The sequence below is a fragment of the Lissotriton helveticus genome, chromosome 2_1, assembly GCF_964261635.1.
Source record: "Lissotriton helveticus chromosome 2_1, aLisHel1.1, whole genome shotgun sequence".
In the NCBI taxonomy this organism is placed as follows: domain Eukaryota; kingdom Metazoa; phylum Chordata; class Amphibia; order Caudata; family Salamandridae; genus Lissotriton; species Lissotriton helveticus.
The window spans coordinates 186,339,989-186,362,709 of record NC_136059.1 but is presented as its reverse complement, the minus strand read 5'-3'; positions in this window follow the sequence as shown (position 1 = coordinate 186,362,709).

The following is a 22,721-nucleotide window of genomic DNA, read 5'->3' as shown; positions in this document are numbered from 1 at the left end:
TTTATGCAACTATGTTATGTTTATTTGTAGAGCACTTGTAGTCAGATGCGTCTTGGAGGTTTAGGAAGACACAACCTTAAAACCTATCAACGGCAGCGGGAAAAGGTGAGAAGATACTTAATTTTTAAAAAGCCATGTTTTCAGGCGGGGTTCTAAAATAGAGTAAAATTGTTTCTGTCCACAAACTCAAACGGAAAGAGTTCCGCAGTCTGCCGATCTAAGCGAGCCTGATAGTTGATAGATGGGTAAGGTATTGACCAGAGAGTAGGGTGATCTGAATTGTAGGGCTTTATGTACAATTGTTAAGGCCTTACAGGCTACCCAACATCAAATGTTTAGCCAGTGTAGAGATCATAGAACGATGACATATAGAATCTTCTGGTCGTTTTATTAAGCCATCGGGCTGTAGCTTTCGGAGAAAGTTGTAGTTGACATAAGATTTTGTCTTCAGATTTAACGTAGATTGAAGTAGTGTAGTCAAGACATGATTGAAAGAAAGTGTTCACTACTGGGGTAGGCAATGATGGATCAATGTAGAGGAGAATCGTCTCTAGAAGGCGATGGTAGTTGGTTTTAGGCCACATTCATGGATTGAGCTTTCACCAGATGGCTCATTCCAAGAGAACTTCTAAATTTCACAATATGGTTCAATCATCGGGGGCAGCTACGATAAGGTTGTGTCCCATTCCAATTAAGATCTCGTTTTTAGTCGGGTTTATCTTCAGTATGTTGTTGGCCATCAATACCCTGGCGGTGGTGAGGGCCTTCATAAAACGTCTTGTTTAGGAGAAACTAGGAGATTCTTGCACTCTAGATAGCCCTATATGTTCTTATTAGTAAATATGGATATTTAGTAACAGTTTACAATAATGTATAAACATTTAAGATAGTATGTGTTTATGACAATAAAAAACATCTGATTATGAAAAAAGTGAAGCAGACAATTTTGCACAATTTCAGTGTCCTGTCAGGTGAGACCAATGCATGCTCCCACCCTCCCTTGCCTCTGGCTGCTGTTCAGCCAAAAACAAAAACAATTTTCAAACAGATGATTTTTTCTGGAAAGTAAAATCAGGTCCTATGCACTTGCGGAAGAAGTTGCTAGAGAAGAACTAAGACTAATATAGGCTAAGTTAATACAGGAACCAGTGTCACGGTGAGAAGTACAATGTGGCAGGTGATAACTCAAAAAGTTACTACTGTGTCTTAACAACCCTGAACAGTGGAGGACTGTAAACGTAGTTTCAAGACCATAAACGTTATGTAAGAGATTTACTATGAAAATACAGATGTGAATGTTTGACCATAGGGGAAGGTCTAGCTCCAGAACCTAACCTGAGCCCTCTAAAAAACCAAGCCAGGAACATCATCGATCTAACATAGAAGGAATATATAGTGGCGCAGGGTCTGGAGAAGTTAAGAAAAATAAGTGCATCAAATATGCTTCTTGTACCTACCCATACATTCCTTGTAGATGTAGGTCTTCAACATGTGCATAAGGTAAAAAGCAATTCAATTCATACAAGTATGTAATCGGTTTAGTTTGTAAATTCATTATAATGGAAATGTTGCGCTAAACTTATTTTCATGAATTAAAATAAATGATAAATGTAAATATGTCATGATAAAACCATAATTATATAGTATTGGATGTTCCATGTGCAGCACTTGTTTTAATATAACTTGTCAATAATACATTTTTATATAATTAGAAAAGGTATGTACACAAACCTTCTGTACTTGCAGGAGACCATACAAAAGAACATGGGAGGGCCCTCTACAAGCAATGCACCACCATTTGCTGGTAGATTCAAGGTCAGGGCATCCGTACGAACCCCTGTTACTTGTCGGTCCACGACACACGCATGACAACTGCTCTGCTTGTGGGAAGCACTGCCACTATAATCAGCCTCAGCTGACACCTCTACCACGAGAACAACCACTGTTTCTGGGTTCCTTCAAGGCTGTCCGGAAAGTGAATTATCTACCACTGTCACCATGGCCTTTTTTTACCAATACGATTTGGTTCCCTACCACAATCAGCAGCAGAAAACCCAAACAAGGAGGGAATGAGGAGGAAGATGAGGCTATGGCAATGCTTGACATATATCATAATGTTTCTCCTGGTGGCCCTGTTAAGGAGAGTGCACGGCCAACAACACACACTGCCACACACAACTGTCAATAGCAGCAGCAACACTGTGGCACAATCTTTGGAACTAATGTCCCATAGAGTCTCATCAATTCAGGCTAGTCGTGTGAGTAAAGTTGTGGGCTATAAGCCCACATAATTTGTGAATAAGTGTGACATAGACAAATGGTATATGGTACTTGGAACTGGGCTTGAGCATGTTCATTCGGGTTCTCTTTTATTGGCAGGGTCATCTGACTGGTGACATCTGTGTTGGATGGGTGTGGGATGGGTGTATGGACCGGCCCTCATGGGAGAGGCTGGTAAAACACTATGTGCAACTGTTAAACAATGTAGGAGAATAAATGGAGGCTATAGAAGGGGCTGGCAACCACCTCCAAAATATGATCACATCCCAGCACGAGGAATAATGATCAGCCATGTTTAATCATATCCAGATGTGGCCCCATTTGAGTGAAGAACAATGGCAACGCTTGGTGGACTAAGCAGAACAGAAAGCAGGCAGATGGGCAGTATGCACCATGACTCATGCAATGAGAGGATTTACTAGAATATTTGCAGACAGACATGTGGCAATTTTTGGTTCACTGGAGGCCCACATCTGTTGCCTAGAATAGGGACAATTGCATCATCTACCCAGCTCTAAAAGGCATCCACCATCCACCAACAGCAAAAGGCACTCCCCTCCTCCTTCTACCTTTTCACCCTCTCACTATTTCCAACAAGTGTCCCACATCAAGCTACTAAGGTAAGCTGCCCATACTGAGCAGATACATGATCCAGCACATACAAAGTCAAAAAGTGTGCATCTTAGCTTACCAAAAATTGTTAATGCAATGCTAATTTAGTTATGATCAACAAATTAGACGGAGAGAGGCCCTGGGGCTGCACTTGACTGTAGGCAAAAGGCAGAAAAGGGAGTATGCAAAATGCAAAGCAAGGCTGGGAGACAATCTACAGCAATCTGCACAGGAACAGGACACAAGCTCTGGGTGAAGCAAGGCAGGATTGGTCAGGAAAACAGGCAACACAAACGTGCAAACATCAATGCATGAACAATGAGTTTCAAGCATTGGCAGCATATAAGCAGTTCTAGGAAGCAGCTAGCCCAGGGCAGATGCACTTGTCTGGGCTGCATACAATACCACGAGTTACAGGTGTGTGCAATTCCATTTCCTCACAACTAAGTGGCAGTAGGGAGGAGTGGTAGGCAAAGGGCTGCCAGTGCACTGTTTTAAGTGCGCCTGTCTCTTTGTCGTGCCGTCTTGCGACGACCACCCAGATGTGCACACTTTAAGCCTCTCAACCCAGCTGTCTGGTTATCGGCTTGGGAGCACCATAAGGACTGGTCAAGGGACTTTGCTGGCGACCGCAACGCAGTCAAGAAAGAAGAGGTCAGAGAACCAGAGTGGAGAACGTGTTCAATAAGTGTGGTTCATTTTTTCTATTTTAATTGTATTTGCCTCACCCCCTCGGTAGGTGCCAGCTGCCACTGTATGTAGTCCATGGAAGTAAATGCCAGATGTCCAAGAATGAAATAGTATTTCGGACTTTGTATGACTTCTGGAGAAGATTTCCAGGCTGCAGTGGCAGAGAGATGGAATTGTACCATTTTTCTACTGAGAAGAGGTGGTTCGAAAGGTTCATATTGTGTGGACAAGGAGTGAAATGCTAACTGAAGACTAATTGTAAAACATAACTGGGGTTTGAAGGATAAAAAAGACAGAACTTCTTTTTTGTACGCTTTACACAAACTGTGTTGTTTTGCAAGCTACAAAGGTTGATGTCACTAAAACGGTCTTCTTATGAATCTATGTAAAACTAAGTAATTATTTGTGAATGAATGAGAGTTTCAATAGTATCTAATGAATGTGTATAACATAATCATTTTCTTTCTTATGAAACCGTAGTATTTTGCAAAGCATTTGGGTCTGGTGTATTGATATGTTTTAAAATGGCAACAAAGTGAGTTAATAGTGCTACAGAATTAGCTGCATAATTTCTAAAATAGAGATTTATTGACATAAAAGTATGTTCAGGCAAGTGATTGGTCTGAATGTGTGGTTAACCCGCTGTGTTTCATTTTACTGGAAGTAAGCATACATGTATTAACTCCACACCAATGTACTTTGAAGACATATGTTTAAAGTACCTACATGTGGAATAAAGTATGGGAAACCTATATATTTCTATATACTTTCCTCCGCAATATCTTTGTAGTTGATACTTAGGTTGCAATATTTTTGTTAAAACAATATATTCTTCCACAATGTTCGGGCACTATACTGACATCAGCAGTACTTTGTTGTTGTTCCCATTGCACCCAACTACCAAGCAGTGCTTAATTTGAGCCGGTGGTTGCCGTTGGGGGGATACCAATACTTATTTTTTGGGACCAGCACTGATTTTCCAGCCGTAGACATTTTCTGAGAGAGGAGAGTCAAACCTCTGAGCTCGGAAAGACGGAGGAAGAGAAAGACAGCAAAACAGTCTCAAACGGAGAAAGTAGGAACCTGCATCCCTGAGACAAAGGGGTGGGGAGGGTTTAACCCCTTCGCCGCGGGGGTAATTCCCCCACGGGAAGGGGTCACGACCCCACACACTGATTAATTCTCCCGCACAGGCGGGGAATCAATTGCGCGTGGGCGGGCCGCATCCGTTATGACGAGCCCAGCTCGTCCTGAGCACAGCTCCACTGTGACTCATGAGCATGGAAGGGGTTAAGGTGATTAAAGAGGCATGAGCCAGATCTAAGACTACGATCCTTGGTATTCGGCACGCCGATGTTTAATGGCACCGGTCGCTGGCTTCTCAGCAGGGAGTCTCTGTTTTACACATTGGTCACTGCTGCCAAGCATATGTTGCAGGAGATGCAGATAGTAAAGCAACTAATGAGATATTGACAATGAAAAAGATACCTGAGTATATGTGCTCTGCTAGTGCAAAACGATGTTGCTACCTCTAAATTTCCCATATATACAAAGGACTTGGGCTGAATAGTAACCCCATCAGGCGTGTGGCCTCCTCTGGCCCTTGTGCAACCAAATTTGATGAGATTGGGTCAGCAGGGCGAGCCCGACACAATGTTGCTTCACCTCCTGATGTCTGTTTCGTCAGCCAATCTAAGGTGTACAGTGCTGCATGCACTAGAGAATAGTTAAGACAATTGACTTTGCCAGTGCTTGTTTGTTCAAAAGGGGAATCATGAACATATTCACTACTGCTAATCTCGGGTTGCGAGTCACAGGACGGAAAAATCACATTACATTTCAACTCTAGGATGAGTGGTTTAACTGCTGTGTAAATGTGTAAAAGATGTGGATTGAAAACTTAGGGTGCAGCATGTTAGTGAACAGTGATTGGACCAATAACTGAATTGTCACTTCAGCAAATCCTTGCTAAACCCCTAGGACACTGCCTTGGCATCACTCATGACTTCCCCGGGAAATGGAACAGATGTAGTCAATCATTCTGATCCTGACTTTGGTTCTTGAGAGAAAATAGTGTGATTTTGGGCACTACAGTAAATCTCCCTGCCCCTCAAATTTTAAATACTTTAAATGTAATTTAACTCCAATGTGTAAAGGCCAACTTGATGTACACAATCCCATCTCCCAACACTCCCTACTAAAAACTAGTACAGTCCCTTTTTCCCATATTAAAAGTGACGCACCAGCAGCACAAGGGGCTTGTAAAGAAGTACCACTAGAGGCACTATTATTAGCTGTTGATATTTGGTGCTAAGGATGGGTTTGCCCACATACTGAGTAATTAAATCAGGTTAGGTTTTCTGGATATCCGTAATGATGACGCGCCGAATAATTAAATAAAGTTATGTTTTCTGAATATCCGTAATGATGATGTACCGAATAATCAAATCGAGTTAGGTTTTCTGGATATCCGCAATGATGATGTAACGAATAATTCAATCAGGTTAGTCTTCTGGATATCTGAAATGGGATGTACCGAATAATTAAATTGGGTTAGGTTTTCTGGATATCGGTAATGATGATGAACCAAATAATCAGGTTAGGTTTTCTGGGTATCCCCATTAGGATGTACCAAATAATTAAATCAGGTTAGGTTTTCTGGATAGCTGCAATGATGACGCACCGAATAATTAAATCAAGTTATGTTTTCTGAATATCCGTAATGATGATGTACCGAATAATCAAATCGAGTTAGGTTTTCTGGATATCCGTAATGATGATGTACCGAATAATCAAATCGAGTTAGGTTTTCTGGATATCCGCAATGATGATGTTCCGAATAATTCAATCAGGTTAGTCTTCTGGATATCTCCAATGGGATGTACCGAATAATTAAATTGGGTTAGGTTTTCTGGATATCGGTATTGATGATGTACCAAATAATCAGGTTAGGTTTTCTGGGTATCCGCATTAGGTGCTACCAAATAATTAAATCAGGTTTGGGTTCTGGATATCCCAATGATGCTGTATGAGGCAAATTTCACATCATCATTTTTAAAATGACGATCTTTGTCACGGCTGCTCAATCTGAACCCAAAAGGGATTTTACTACTTCATACGTCAACGAATCCAGCCCTAGTCAAGGATCTGGTTAACAACAATGGCGCATGTTTTCTCTCTTATTGTGTTACATGGGAATTTGTACATTTCCGCAGTTCTCCTAACGTGTGCTTAACCTTGTGACCATCTTTTTATCGAAGAAGCTTTCCTCTTACCAATATGGAGAGAGTTTTAGATTCCCATTTAGCTGCAGACCCCCTACCAATCAAAACCTGTTAATAGGGTTGTCACTTTGTTGTTCTGGGAGCCGCGGAGCCGATACCCAGAAGCTGCAGTGCAATTTTGTCCATTGATTTATACGCTTTGAACAAACCAAAGAAAACCTCAGATTGTCTGTGGTATTGATGGAGCAGAAGAAAAGGCTCCTTGAGGTCCCCGGGGATCAGTCCAGGTACAGGGCTTTAGACCGCCATGGCCTGAAGTGGAGGACATAATGAGTTGAGGAAATCAATGGCCCTTAATCTGTGTCTAATTAGCATACGCAGTTATCACCAGCAGCTTCTTGTTCCTATAGATGGCAAGAATATTTCATTTTATTTAAGCCTTTCAAATGATAAATGTTTTTTAGAATGACTTATCGGAACTCGAGTTCAGAAACAGGAACTTGTGTTTTAGAGGTATTGGCGAGGTAAAAATAAATATTTTTTGGTCACTAGCTCAACTTGCATGGGATACATTTCCACATCTGCAGGCAGGTAGCAAGCGTAGTTCTGCTGCAGCAAGATTCCATGGGACATATTTATCATACTTTAACGCACCCCAGCGCAGCAAGCCACCTTGCAGCACTGCGTGGAAGGGCAGGAATGCGCCGTATTTAACCACTACCGCGCTACCGCGTTTTCCCGCTGTGCGCTGGAATTTCAAAAATGCTCGGTTTGTGACAAAGCCAGCTCGTCATCCGCGTAGCGTAGGTAACGCCCATGACGAGCTGGCTTTGTCATCCGCATCGAAGGGGTTAACAACCTTGGGGTGGAGCACTGTTGGCTGCCTAGCATGGTCATGGAGCAGGGTTTCGCAAAAATGAAACCTGCTCGATTTGATTACCCCCATAATACATACTAACATTAAGTAGACGGAGAAAAACTAATAAACACCAACACGAGGGAACTGCTTTGCGCCTGCCTGAATTAACACGTAATTACATAGTAATGTGATAACTTTTGTGCTTTAGAAGAAACGGAGGAGCTGCACAAATAGGCCACAAGTGCTTCAGTATTTGCATGTCTCATTCTGCTTTAAAGGTAATGATTATTGCCGCTTTTCACACTAGGCTTATGCTAGGTAACATTAATGGGAAGTAGTGATGGTTTCATTATCACATAATTAATAAATGTTCATTTCTATTTACTATAGTGTACTGGAGGAAGACGCCATCTTATTTAACTTGGCTATGGTGGCAGGGGGGAACTGTTAGGAGCAAGTTCATTCTGCCATGAGGAGAAAAATATGTGCTGTGCACCGCAGATGACATGAAGAAAAGCAATTTTGGCTGCCTAGCATGGTGTAAGGGTGCCTGCATTGTAAGCAGGATTATTTTTGTGCATGAAGGGGCACTTCCTTCACAAAAACAATCCCCTGAGTCATTTTCCTCTTTTGATACGTGATGCAGAAGGAATAACAATGAGAAATAAAAATGTTTCTGCTCGTTACACCTTCCTTGGAGAGGAAGCATTTTGACACATTCCCATGTCTACCACTAATGGTAAATCTCGGGATGAGACAAAGTCAGTAGGTAGATGCGTGGGAACACCCAGAGCCTTCACATGGAATGACACCCTGGGGCAAAGTAACACAAGGCAGAGATTTGCGCTGCATTGCGTTACTCCGGATTTATCAATCCAAGCGGGGACACCAAGGTGGCCTTACGTGGCTGGATAAATCCGACTTTAGCGTTGCCTCTCCATTGCGCCCTCTTGCGTGATACAACACTGTGATGAATACGGGCCCTGGTTCGCAACTGCCCCAACCAACCCACTTGGACCACCAATTTCTTACTGAAACCCCTCAGGGATGCACTAGCTAGTCTGGCTCGCAGGACCCAACTGAACGGTCTAGACACAGACCCCATTCCCATTGTCCGAAAGACTGTGAACTAGATCTGAAGAAACATCCTGCTCTTTCAGCAAACCTAACTGGATGATCTCAGACCAATCAGACCAGGTCCTGGTTGAGGCCAGGCTGATTGGATATCAGAGTCGCTGGAAGAATGCTACATTTTCTTGACTTTTTTGTGGTCCACAGTGGAGCACGTGGCTTATGAACAAAAGGTTTGTTAGCATGGCAACACATAATATCCAAAAAGCAGATTTTTTGTGGTGACCTAAACCTAAATCTACTGCGAAGGCGTAAGTTAGTAAACGGACAATTAAGCAATTTATGTTGCTGAACAGACTGTTTCAGCCACCATTACTGCAATATTTTCTATTGACCATGATGCAAATTGTTTTGGTGCCCTAACAATAAATCTACTGAGCAGGAGAAGGGCGACTTTTGTATGTAAATGTAAATGTATTGCGACTTATATAGCGCACGTATCACCCGAAGGTATCAAGGCGCTTGCTTAGGGAACCCGTCCTGGTATTCCCCTGTGAGATACCCCGGAAGGGTATCCACAAGGTGAAAGCCAGGCATCCCGCCGCGAGGGGCCGTAGTGGAGATTAAGCAAGCTATTGCCCAGAGTCGCAGAGTGTGACCCCGTGAGTCGAGTAGGCACCGGAGCGAGAATTGTCGAGTCCGTGGAATTTTTTTTTTTTTTGAGCCCGAGACCCGCCGAGGCGGGGAATCGAACCCTGGTCCACGGCTGATCTCAGCATCCGGGTCTGCCGCCTCTAACCACTGAGCCACGCTTCTCCACTTTTCTGATGCTCTACACAAGGCTTCCCTCACTGCTGCTCATAATGCTCATGGGAGTGACCGGGCCAATTAAGTTGTTGTCCACGTAGGTTGAGCTTGAGTAAACAAAAAGTGCCATTTGAGCACAATGGCAGATCCTGATTTTGGATTTGCAGACCCTTATACCTGCCCACAGAACCTCACATATGATAGATGTTTGTCTCTCTTGTGTCTATGTTTATCTATGGGAAGATGTGTGTTCAAGAGAGGCCCGCTGCTCAGCTAAGCAACTTGAAAACGATTAAATTCCTGCTAAGTTACCAATGCTGAGGGTACCTGCGTCTCCAGGTACAGTGAAAATCCGGCCCAATACGAGCTGGACTCTGACGGCCCATTGAGCAATAAGGAATTGCTGGGGCAAGCAGTAATCCAGGGTCCATTTCCCAAGGTAATTCCTCATTTTGACCAGGAGTTCATCAGCCAAGATCTGTGGATGAAAGTAAAGAAATCCACGGTGTTCCTGCAGACCTCATAATTCCACTGGGGTCGATATCTGCTATTACCTGCCCACTGGAGTCAAGTTGCCCCTTGTAATCAGGGCATACGTGTGAAAAGTAGGTGCAAACACACACATTTGCTAGTAGTCTAAAGTTACATATTTTCCACCTGCAGAAATATGACTACGGAGAGAAGTTAAGTCCTCAGTGTTAACCAGTGTCTTATTAATGGCATAAATCTGTTGGCTTACGTTTGGCGTTTGGGATTTTGCGGTTGCCAAGTAAAGAGTACCTTTATGATTCAGCAGACCTTGGAGGCTTTAGATTGGGGTAACCATCTTTCCACTTCACATTAGAGGATGACCAATGAATGAAGACAAGTTCACGTGATGGCTTAAGATGCAGGGGCAGCCATATTTGCATAATTCACTTCAGCAGTTTACAGACTTGCACAATTTGATAGCTTTGTACAGGAAGCCAACGTGCACAGCCAGCATTACATATTTAATGTACATAGATTAATCAATTTTTCAATGGAAATAGACGCGGATGGGTCTGTTGCATCACCCTTAGGTGCACACTTATTGAGAACACTGATTGTTGCATTAGATGCCATGCAGTACAATTTTAGCCCTCACAGAGAAAATTGAGTTGGTGCCATCTGTACAAACCACTCGCTATATCTCTGGGAAAGCATTCAGTAGTCTACTTTTTAAGCCTAGAACATAAGTCCACACGCCTACTTTGGAATGATCAGACACCCACCAACAAATGACAACAAGCCCACTATCCTATGACTATTCACCCACCATCATGTGGCCTTACAGCTACCAAGTTACACCCACATACACCCGTCATCATACACTAGTAGAGAACGGTCAGCAAACGTCCAAACATTCACTACACTCATTTGCACAACCACTATCATATGCCAAGAGACCTACCACTAGACAAACAAACATCTGCCATCCCAGGACCAGCCAACCCATCATGCAGTCAATCACTAATCACTAAGCATATTCATAGCCGCCACCATAAGTCCATCACATTACCATACTCAAACTTCTACACAAAAATATCCACTAGCATGCACACAAACAACCAATAAACACCACACAAGCCACATTGTATGTCAATACACTCACCATTATATTGCCAAACGCCCCAAAATAATTATGAAAACACAGAGCCAGATGGAAAAAAACCCTCAAAAGTTTTTAAAAGTTACATTTCAATAAACATTAGAAAAAATAAAAGAAAGGAAAGGAAAGTTATTGAAAGGGAATTTATTCAACTAAAGTATCTCAACTATAACAAAATGTGACACTGGCATCCATTACTATATGCAAAAAAGCTACAATGACTCGACCACAAAAGCAACATCATGCACATATACATTCAGTGTAATATTGAAAACTTTTTTTTAAATTTATTTATCTTTTTTTCCAGCTAGCAACTCACAGGTTACAGAGTACCAGGAAAATGTCCCAGCTACCATACGTTGTCAATATAGAATGCAAGCATTTTTCGAAATGCAAAAACCAAACTTTGCCACACGTTCCTCCCTAACAACTTCCTCATTCAGCAATTACTATCTTTTGGACATGTTTACATCATCTTACACAACACATCTTTGGCAATAGTCCCGGGCAGAATCTACAAACAATCAGTCTTTCTGCCGCAAACAGTTATTTGTTGCGTTTAATGCAGGTCCGGGTTCCCAAGCAAATACATGGAGAGTGGCGGCCAGAAGTCTTTAGGCCGAGAGGCCTCAGGCAGTTCCTCTGCAGAAACCTCCATCTGCTCTTTACAATACACTAAACCACTGACCCATTTCGGAATAGTTGGGCTGGCTCTCCCTCCCCAGCTTTGTGCAACTGCACGTTTGGCGAGCAGGGTTGAGATTGCGACAATTTGTCTATTACGTGTCTTGAGCTTCTTCATCATGCCCAGCAAACACAATTCAGGAGTACAAGCAACTCTCTCAAGAACAGGGCTCGAGTCGGGGTACCATGCAGGTGGACAGAGTCCCCCCACTTATTTTACTGGGGGGACGCCGTCCCCCCTGCCAAACAGCTGGAATTCTCTCTTTGGCCTCTCTGGGACGAGATCGAGCCCTGCATGTGTAAGAAAATCCCCACTGACGCATAGCGTGTAAGTTTAATGCCAGCCCGTCTGATACTCCCAGAGCAGGCTTCTAAGATGCAATCGCATCTAAGGGGAGAGCGAGGGGAGGTAATGATCCCGATGGTGCAAGCCACCTTTCGTGACGTCACTTCCTGTCATGACGTCACTTCCGGTGACGGCGTCCCCCCCACTTCTTTTTTTAGGACTTGTGCCCTGCTCAAGAACAACCTCTGTGAGCACTTCTGCAACTCGCCTCAGAGCGCATATATTTAAGCACATCCAATGTACCTTCGAGTGGGACCGCCTGGATCTCTTGACTGCGAGGCTATTTAACCTCGCCCCCACCAGGTACCGGTACAATTACGGTATCCTGACCACCCGCCAAGGCGCCTGACCAGGACCAAGCACGTTGCTCGGCAGGCATTCTCAAAACAGGCAAATGATTTAAATAGTCCTGATGATGATCCCGGTTCATTAGGAGCCAGGGGATCGAAACGTTGACGCTTGAACAGTATTACGGAAAATTCAATTGTATGCCATTCTGTAAATACTGTATGTCGAAACTTGTTTTGAATTGACTATTAATTTACAAGCGACATTTGGCTCCAAACCTCTTGCCTGAAAAACCCTCCTTTCTTACCTGTTTCTTTTACTATATTCCTCTCTCTTGCAGGATAGGTACAGGATTGTGCCCTATCTTAAATGTTTATATCTGACCACCTCTAGGTCACCCAAATTCCTTTTTATCTCTAATTAAACACTTCCTTACCCGGCTGGGTCTGGAAACTTGATTATAGTACCGATTGTGGTCTGTAATTTTATTTTCTCTGTTCATTTAAAAACGATCTGAGGACCCTTGTTGTCTGTAATAGTTAAATACAGTTGGTGCAAGTATTTGAAATGAATAGCGCAGAGATTGCAATTTGCCGTTAATCTACCCGTCAATTCACAGCAAAACGTCCAGTGTTCTAATGACATTTGGGTCTCAAGCACATCATTCCACTTTTTGAGCGAAGGAGGTTCAAGTAGTTCGATCTCTTTCAAGGAAGCATTATATAACCTTGTAATCAGACCTCTACTTTCCTCTCCCCCAGCACGACCTGCAGTGCCTTCAATGCTTTCGGCTCTGCAGGATAGTTGGGAAATATAGCCCTGATTGCCTGCCGCACCCTGTAAATGTAAATGTAAATTGATACTTGTATAGCACACTACTCACCCGCAACCCTGATGTATGTAAATGTAAATGTCAAGGTATTTGTAGAGCGCACTGCCACCAAGCGGTTTCCTGGTGCTATTACTCATACCGCTGTGGAACCCTTCGTGGCTTTACCTGTGAAGTGTTCACTCTTGGGCACCCCCAGGGTGAAGCCAGGCATCCAAGTGCTGCTGGGGCAAGTGTGGAGGTTAAGCAAGCTATTGCCCAGAGTTGCAGCGTGGGGCCCATGATTAGAATAAGCACCGAGGCGAGAATTATGAAGGTCCGTGGAAATTGAGCCCAAGACCCGCCAAGGCGGGAATTGAACCCCGGTCCCGGGCCAGAACTCTGCATCAGGGTCTGCCGCTCTAACCATTGAGCCACACTCCTCCACCTGTATGTGAGCCAAGCATTGCGTTATAGCCCTTCCCTGCTAGTAGCCCTTCAAGCGATTTAAATATCCCTTCCTCATACATATCTCCCAGCTGCTTGACCCCAGCATCCTGCAGAGCCTTCACAGCTGCCTGCTCCTTGGTCGCAGAGATACCGGGATGTGCAGTGATCAGCAGTGCCGGGGCGTAAGGATAGTCCAGGCTAGCCAGTTTGGCCAGAGTCTTCCATGCCCAAGCAGTGCATTTAACCAAATTTATTTCAATCCTCGGGCAAGTATCTCTGTGGGAAGTACCAGTAATGGGCAAACTGCGCTTGAGCACATAAATAGTATAAGTGCAGATCAGGCACTTAAAAACCTCCTTGGTCAAATGGTTGCGTAGGCTTGCCCCAGCGACATCATGGCCGCTTACCAGCCCAAACCAGAGACAATATAGCCGTCTGGAGGGTATTGAATAGCGCCATGTTAAGTGTCATAGGGATATTTACAAATAAATAAAGGAGTTTGGGCAATATTGTCATTTTCACCACTGCAATTCTGTCTGCCAGTGAAAGGGGTAGTCTAGTCCATCTAGCAGTTTGCTCAGTGATTTGTCTGATAGCCCATCCATATCTCATGGAAAGTATCAGTTCCGGCTCGCTGTGAAGCTATACCCCTAAATATTTCACTGGGTCAGTAGATCATGACAGTGAAATTCACTGTAATATGGTTACAAAAATGTACAAGCAAATCCAATTGGTATCACTTTAGGACCCATTGGTTTTCCCACTGCAGGTTGCTGATGGTGTGTGGCATTGGCAAAAAGATTTCAAATGTTTCACAGCACCTGTAAGAAAAAAAGAGATGAAAAATAAAATAGAGACATTGTAGAAGCATCTACAGAATGGTCCGGGCATTATTTTTTTGTTTTTTTGTTTACCAATCCACGATGGCGGACACCCCTTGGTTCAGTAAATAAAAAAAATATTTTTTGCACAAGCGAAGGAGTGGGTGCTGGGGGCAAATGGGTTGTGGAGGGTAAAAGCAGCACACAAGGGAGAGAGCAATATAGAGGGAGGAGAAGAAGCACACGATGGAGAGAACAAAATGGAGCGCAGAGGGAGAAGCACACAAGAGAGTGAGCACCACACAAGTAAAACAGCAACAGATGGATGGGGAGAAACACATGAGGGAGAGAACAGCATGCAGCACGGGAGCTGGGGAGTTTTATGGTGAGAGCCTTGAATGAGAGACCAGGCAGCATAAAAGGAAGAGCAACATGGAAGTGTGGGGACTAGTATTTGGCAGGGAAGAATGACGATTCTCCAATTAACCAGAATCTTGATTTCATTAAAGAACACTGAGGCTATCATTATGCATGAACCTTAATTGCTGCCCCAAAATGCAGCCCTTTAAAGAACAAACATGCATCATAAAGTAAAATATTCCATTCTGGAATCATGGTACAGCATATATACAGCCATGGCAAACACATCTTCCTCTTTTAGGCTGGAACACGAAGAAGGAACTTGAACTTAAAGCAACACGGAACATTTGTAACAAAGTCATCACCGGGAATGATTTCAACATTACCCTGTTATTCGATTCAATTAAGAATTAATTCTTATAGAAAAAAGATAGATTAATAAACTATTCTTAAGGATAGGGTGTACACAACTCTTAATTAACTGTTCCTAAGAACAAGAAGTTCACAACTCTTTACCTAGATTTCTTTCTCTTTTTTTTCTAAACCAGAATTTACCTTTATTATTACATTTCCTCACCTTACCCATAAAAAACACCGGATGAGATGGGTGGGATAATGATAGCCTCCGTTGTTTTTAATGAAATCAAGATCCTCTCTGCATGTTAATTGGAAAATTGTCATTTCATTACGAGACCGGAGGCTATCATTGTTTAAAGCTGTTTACAACAAAATTGCTTACATGCTTCACTAGTCTCAAATCGAAATTTGCAAAGGGGCTGGAATTCAACCAATCCACTGTTTTAAGGATCTCAGAGAGAGTACCACAAGCCCAGATTACCTTACTGGCCATTGCACCACTTGTTGACTGAGCACCAAAATGTGGTAAGTCTATGCCTGTTTCATTCATTTCTGCCCTAGTCCACCTGGTTATAGTGGCGGTAGATACTGCCTTGTGCGGTTTCACATAAGATACTAAAAGTTGATATTCACCATCATGTCTCAATTCTCCAGCATTCTATGCTCATATACCACCATGCAACTTACCGCTCAAAGTTTTGGGTAATCCTGGAAAGAAGGATAAAAAACATGACCAGACATATTCTTTGTCCTTTTCCAGATATCGAAATGACCACCATCTGATGAATAAAAACTGTTGCAAATTTCCAAAACGTTAACATCAGAAACCCTTCTGAATGATACTAAACATGTTATGTTATGTTATTCGCATTTGTAGCGCACACAAATGCTCCGAGGAGTGTCCCGGCACGAGCCTGGAGAAAGGGAAATGTAAGCACAGACGCCTGAAGATTTGTTTAAATAGACAGAAGTCTTGACTACTGCGGAGAGCCAGAGGGAGTGCTTTCCAGGCCGTGGTAGCTCTGACAGCAAGTGAGCTGCACCCCACTCTAATGAGCCGGAAGCAGGGAGTATGGGCCAGGAACTGAGAATAAGAACGAAGATATCTGGCGGGGGCATAGAACTGGAACCGCTTCCACAAATAGGAGGGATCGCAGTCATGCAATGCATGATGGACCAGGGCCAGGGCTATAAACTTGACTCAATTAATCACAGGCAGCCAGTGGTGTGATCGCAAATGCTGTCTGACTGCTTCTCATTGAGATGTTAAAGACAAGTCTTGCAGCAGCATTTTGGACAACCTGTAATTTATTAAGAAGGTAGGCTGAAATACAAAGCATTGGCGTAGTCGAGCCGTGAACGTATCAGGGCCCTGGTCACTGTTTCCTTAGCTGCTCTGGTGAGAAGCGGGAGACATTTCCTAAGGGTTTTAAGTATCTCAAAGCAGTTCCCCGCTTGCTTCTTAATCTGGGTGGAAAGATTCTTCTCAAACCAGACTTCCAGATTTTTAGCGGGTTGCCCCATTGCGACTGGCAAGGGAAAATCCGCTGGCCATAGAGTTTCCCTGAACTCTGGAAGGAAGCTCCCAATGAGAAGAATTTCAGACTTATCCTCATTACATTTGAGCTGTGCTGAGGAAAGCCATTGAAAGACTGCTGAGAGGCAATATTTGGCCAGTAACGGGGCAGTCTGATTTTCCCCAGGTAAACAGCAGCTGAGTATCATCAGCGTAAACTATAATTTTGGCTCCCAGCTCTTAAGCCAAATAAATCAGAGGGGTTACGTATAGGGCTCAAGGAGGACCCCTGCGGCACCCCAGTGGTCACCTCCTGAAGTGAGGAGGAGAACGGAGGGATCTAAACTTGCTGAGTGCACCCTTCCAAAAAAGATTTAAGCCAACTCAAGGCAGCACCCGAAATCCCCATGTTCGCAAGACGGGTAAGCAACAGAGAATTGGGGACAGTATCGAATGCTGCCGAGAGATCAAACAAAATAAGAGCTAAACTCCATCCCGCATCCAAACATTATCGAATAGCCTCCAAGACTTCCACCAAGGCCGACTCAGTGCTATAGAAGGCTCTGAATCCGGATTGAGCTGGATGAAGTAGGCCAGCACCCTTGACGAAGTCTGTGAGTTGTTTATTGACCACCTTTTTGCAGGCTTTTGCCTTAATAGGGATGAGGGAGATGGGGCGATAAACAGAGTAGTGTTGCCAATTTCTGGGAAATCTGTCTTAAGGAATGATAACAGTTACCTGGCCATGAATCAAAAAGTTTGAATACTAAATTAACATCCCATAGAGAAATGTAGCGATGTTTAGGGAGTCTCTTATTCCTTATTCCCTTCATCATCCGATATATCAGTGGATTGTTCCCAACCGTGATGTCACCTATCAAGGTGTGGTCAGCTGAAACACCCGACCTATGGCAATTAATTGTACCATAAGTTAAACCTGATGGAAAAAGCCTGGCTAGATAATTGGCCAAGTCCATCACAGAAGTCTTCATGGGATTCAGACCTCTTTCCATGCACCAATAACACCACCTGCACCAAACCCCCTTATATCTTTTCCTGGTCCCTGGTGCCCACGACTTGTCCAGTAAATCGTTAGCCTTTCCTGGAAGGCCTGAGAACATTGCAGAGCCCCTGATAGTCTCCAAACAAGAAGGTCCAGCTTTCCTTCTATCACCAAAGGATGCTCTTCCCCATCTGGGCCTATCAGCAAACACTTAAGTAGCGGTATAAGGCATGGTTCATGCACTGCAAGTTCAATCAACCTTGGGAGCCAAACTTGTGAATTCCAAAAGGAGGTGACCAGCACTAGTTTGCACCTCTCTTTCCAAACCTTCCAGATTACCCTCAGGATCATGGCAAATGGCAGAAAGGTATAAACCCTTCCTAAGGTACAATCCTGTACAAAGGCATCTACTGCTAGGGGTTCTGGGTCCGGTCTACAACTGACATTTTTTGACAACTGACATGTGCCAGGACCCTTGATTCTCCACAGAGACAGAACAGATGCCGCCTCCCAATGCCCGCCTACCTATGCCACCATCCTGATCTCAGTCTAGCATCACCAGCAAGCGGGAATGGGATAGAGAAGAGACAACTCCTGCCTGACTGCTGGGCTCTCCCGCAACTGGATTCTCAGCTGTTTACACTGTTGCATCTGTATGAGATTAGTTGTCTTCAGCACAAGAGAATACCTAATGCACAAATACTAAACATTACAATTGGTATTCTATAAATCTACACAGGTCTGTCAAATAATGTGTTAAACATGAATCGTAATACCCAGCATATTGGAGTTATTGCCTCTCTTCTGTAAACTCTTCTATTTACACCATAGGCGAGTCTACTAATGCTGCTGTTGATTGACTCTTAAAAGAATTCAAATGTCTGCAGCGACTGTGACAAACTTTACCTCAGCAAATCTGCAGTTTACAGGTGAAGTTTGTAATTACACGGTGATTTTATATATAGTTCTGCATTATATAGATGTTGTTCTCTGACTTGTAATTCCAAAGGTAATTCAAATCTTCTGCAAGAACTGACCAGGAGATGGGAACTCTTCAGTTCCAAAGTTGCTTCTTATCTGGACATGTTTAACACAAACAAATAATGGAACATGGACGGGAAAGAAAGGGGAAGGAAAAGATAGGAAAGGCACCCAAAGGTACATTTAAGGAGGGAACTGACGGTATGCTGCAACTAAAAAGAATACTAGTGAATACCGACTTTGTCTCTGATGGTCTTTCAGTTGCTAGAAAATCTTCTCAGAATGCTGACTTCGTCTTGAAAAATGTTATAACTGGGGGTCTCTAATTGGCAAAGTTAGGTGCCTTTGTCCAAGTGGGACCCTTGTTTCTAGTAAGGGTAAGTGGGATACACACTTTAGATAGCCCCTGCTCACTCCCTTGGTAGCTTGGCACAAGCAGGCAGGCTTATCCCAAAAGCAATGTGTAAAGTATTTGTACTCAAAACACACAGTAATACATTGATAACACCACAAATGGACACTCAAGACCAAAACAACAAAAATCCAACATATAGGTAATAAAATATGATTTTAGTTGTTGCAAAAATAAAGCTTATAGGAAACAAATTGTTCCACCTGGGGATATTGCGACGTTGTGACGGCAATAAATCCAAAGCACGGCTCCGACAGTGAGGAGCGCAGCATCGAACACGGAGTCACACGGAGTCACATGGGCCCCAAAACAGACAGTACCTTGGAAACGAAGTCTATGATGATGCACGGAGTTGTGGAGGTGAGGCGTCGGTGCCAAGGTTGAGGCCGACTCCCTGGCTGCCACGAGGGAGACGAGGCATTGTCTCTGCAAGGAGGTGATGTGTCGAGTCCAGGATAGGGAAGACGGCTGCGTTGTAGGTGAGGCGTCGGTTCCAGTGACGGTACGAAGTTGGCAAGTTTGTGGAGTCAACCTCAGCGGTTATGGCGGCGCTATGATAACAAGATGCAGGCGCTGGTAACGATGCAGTTGGTGCGAGAGCTGGCATCGTGAAATGCTCCTAAGGGCAGGCATCGTAGGGCATTGGAGCTGCGGCGCAGACCTGGCGATGTGTCGTGCACTCCACGATCGGTGCCCCTGGCCTCGGTGCAGGTTGCGATGTTGTTGACAGCGTTGAATACAGGTTTTCTTACTTCTCTACAGGTTTCTTCCAGCTCCCAACAGCAGGAACAACCTCCAGAGGCCCATACCTGGAATAGGCGCATCCTGGCAGGTCAGAACGCTCCGCGATAGAATTCAGGGGGACTGGGGGTCAAGTCTTTGTGTCTCTGAGACTTCAGAACAGGAGGCCAGCGCTCACAGACCGTTGGAGATTGTTCTTTAAGCAGGTTCACAGCAAAGTTCCAGTCTTTGTCCTTTCATTGGCAGAAACAGCAACTGCAGGGCAACCTCATACATCACACAGCAAAGGGGAAGTACTCCTACTCACTGCTCTCCATCTCTCTTCATTGGCAAAGGTTCCTTTTGAGTCCACAAGTGATCTAAAGTTCTGGGGTTTAAGCCCTACTACATATATATCCAATTTTGTCTTTGTTCCTCTTTGTGTCAGGGTCTCTGAGTCCAGTCTAAACCTTTTCTGTCCTCAGTGGTGCAGTATGACCACAGGGGGTGGAGAAAAACCCCTCCCACTACTCTAAATGCAGCAAAGCCCCATTCAGCTCAGCTCAGAGTCATCCAGGATGGGCCACACACACCTCAACATCCCCAGCGTCTGTCACTCCAAAAAGAGACAGTCAATCCACAAACAGACAGAGGCACACAGAATGGTTAAATAAGAAAATGCATACTTTCTAAAAGTAGCATTTTCAAACACAAAATTTAAAAACCATCTTTTCTCAAAAATTCTTTCTTTTATTTAAGAAATGTTCTATAGCGCTGGCCAGACCCGAAGGTATCGGAGCGCTTTACAGCGGGAGGGAGAGAAGTCAAATACAGGATAATAGAACAAAATAAATGTATTCATAAGTGTTCAAAAGTTACAATTGTGCTGAGCATCTGAGTTGCGTTGTTGAGGTAGAGAGGTCTAGGTGTCCGAGGTGCGCCATTGAGGTAGAGAGGTCTAGAGGTAATCTCAATGCATAGACAAAGTTTTAGGCTGAAATTTTCTCCGAGCGGCGATGAACCAAGGCGATGGGTTGGGGAGAGGGGATGAGGTAGGCAGTGGGTGCGCAATGTCAGGTGACTCCCAGGTGGAGGCATGTGAGTCACGGATTCGAGTTCGGGAAGGCACGCTTGAGGAAAAGGACTTTAGGAGGCTTTTGAATTTTGGATAGGAGGGAGTGGTTCTGATGTCAACAGGGATGGAGTTCCAGATTTTGGGAGCATTACCTGCAAAGGAGCGGGCTGCGTTTTTTTGTTTGCGCGTTTTCAGGAGGATGAGTAAAAGGGAGTTGGAACTCCTGAGACTTCTAGACTGGCCGGCTTTCTTATGTTTAGAAGCTAGGTATTCCGGTTTCCCTGTGTGCAGGGCTTTGTGTGTGAGGCAGGCAGTTCTGAAGCTGGCACGCATTTCCACTGGGGGCCATTTTAGATCTTTGAGTGCGGGAGATGTATATGGTCAAATTATTTGCCTCCGGTGACCATTCTGGCTGCTGCATTGAGGGTAGTTTTGAGTGGCGCTAGGTGGGAGAGAGCTGTACCGGAGAGGACTGCGTTCCCATAGTTTAGTTTAGACAACACCAGTGATTGGGTGGCTTGTCTGAGGTCCATGGGTGGAATGTGGGGTTTGATTTAATTGAGAAGCTTCAGATTGAGGAAAGGGCTGTTAGCGGAGTTCTTGATGTGGTTGGTCATGGATAGTTTGTGGTCAAGGGTGATTCCAAGTGATTTTACCGAGTTTGCCAGGGTGAGATTGCGGTTGAGGAGATCGATTGCTTTCAGCCATTCAACGATTTGCGGGTTTTCTTCCTTGTTAGAGATGAGGAGGATTTCGGTTTTTCCCTGATTGAGTTTAAGGCGGTTAGTTGATAGCCATTCTTGGACTTCTCTGAGAGTATTGTTGATTCTTAGATTGTCATTAAAGGAGGAGGTTTCCAAGTAGATCTGGGTGTCATCTGCATATCGATGGAAAGGGATGTTGGCTTTTTTTTAGAATGGTGGTGTGGCATTCCATATATATGTTGAACAGTTGAGGGGTGAGAACGGATCCTTGGGGGACACCTCTGGTAATGGGGAGAAGGTCAGATCTAAAGGATTTGATTTTTACTCTTTGGGAGCGATTTTGAAAGAAGGAGGAGAACCATTGAAGGACCACTTCGTCTGCACCTACCCAATTTTTGAGAGCCTTGATGAGAAGAATGTGATCCACCGTGTCAAAGGCTGCTGACAGGTCTAAGAGGATGAGCAATGGTCTGAGTCAAGGGAGTTTAGAATGTCATCCACATGTGGAGAAGTGTGGCTCAATGGTTAGAGCAGGCAGACCTTGATGCAGAGCTCTGGCCAGGGACCAGGGTTCGATTCCTGCCTCGGCGGGTCTCCGGCTCATTAATCCCCCTGACTGGATATTCTCGCCTCAGTGCCTGTTCTGATCATGGGTCCCACGCTGCAACTCTATGCAATAGCGTGCTTAGTCTCCACAACGGCCCCAAAAGCGCTGGGATGCCTGGCTGCACCTAGGGGGTGCTCAGGAGTGGACATTTCCCAGGAAAGCCAGGAAGGGTTCCTAAGCGGTATACAGACAGCGCTGGGACACCTCCGGTGGAGGTAGCTGTGTGCTTTACAAATTCCGACATTTACATTTACATTTATATCCACGATATTGAGAATTGCAGTTTCGGTGCTTCATCCTTTTCTAAAGCCTGATTGGTGATGGTCTAGCAAATTAATATTGTCAATATGATTGTTCAGTTGACGGAGAACGCATTTTTCGAGGATTTTGTCTAGGAAGGGTAGATTGGAGACAGG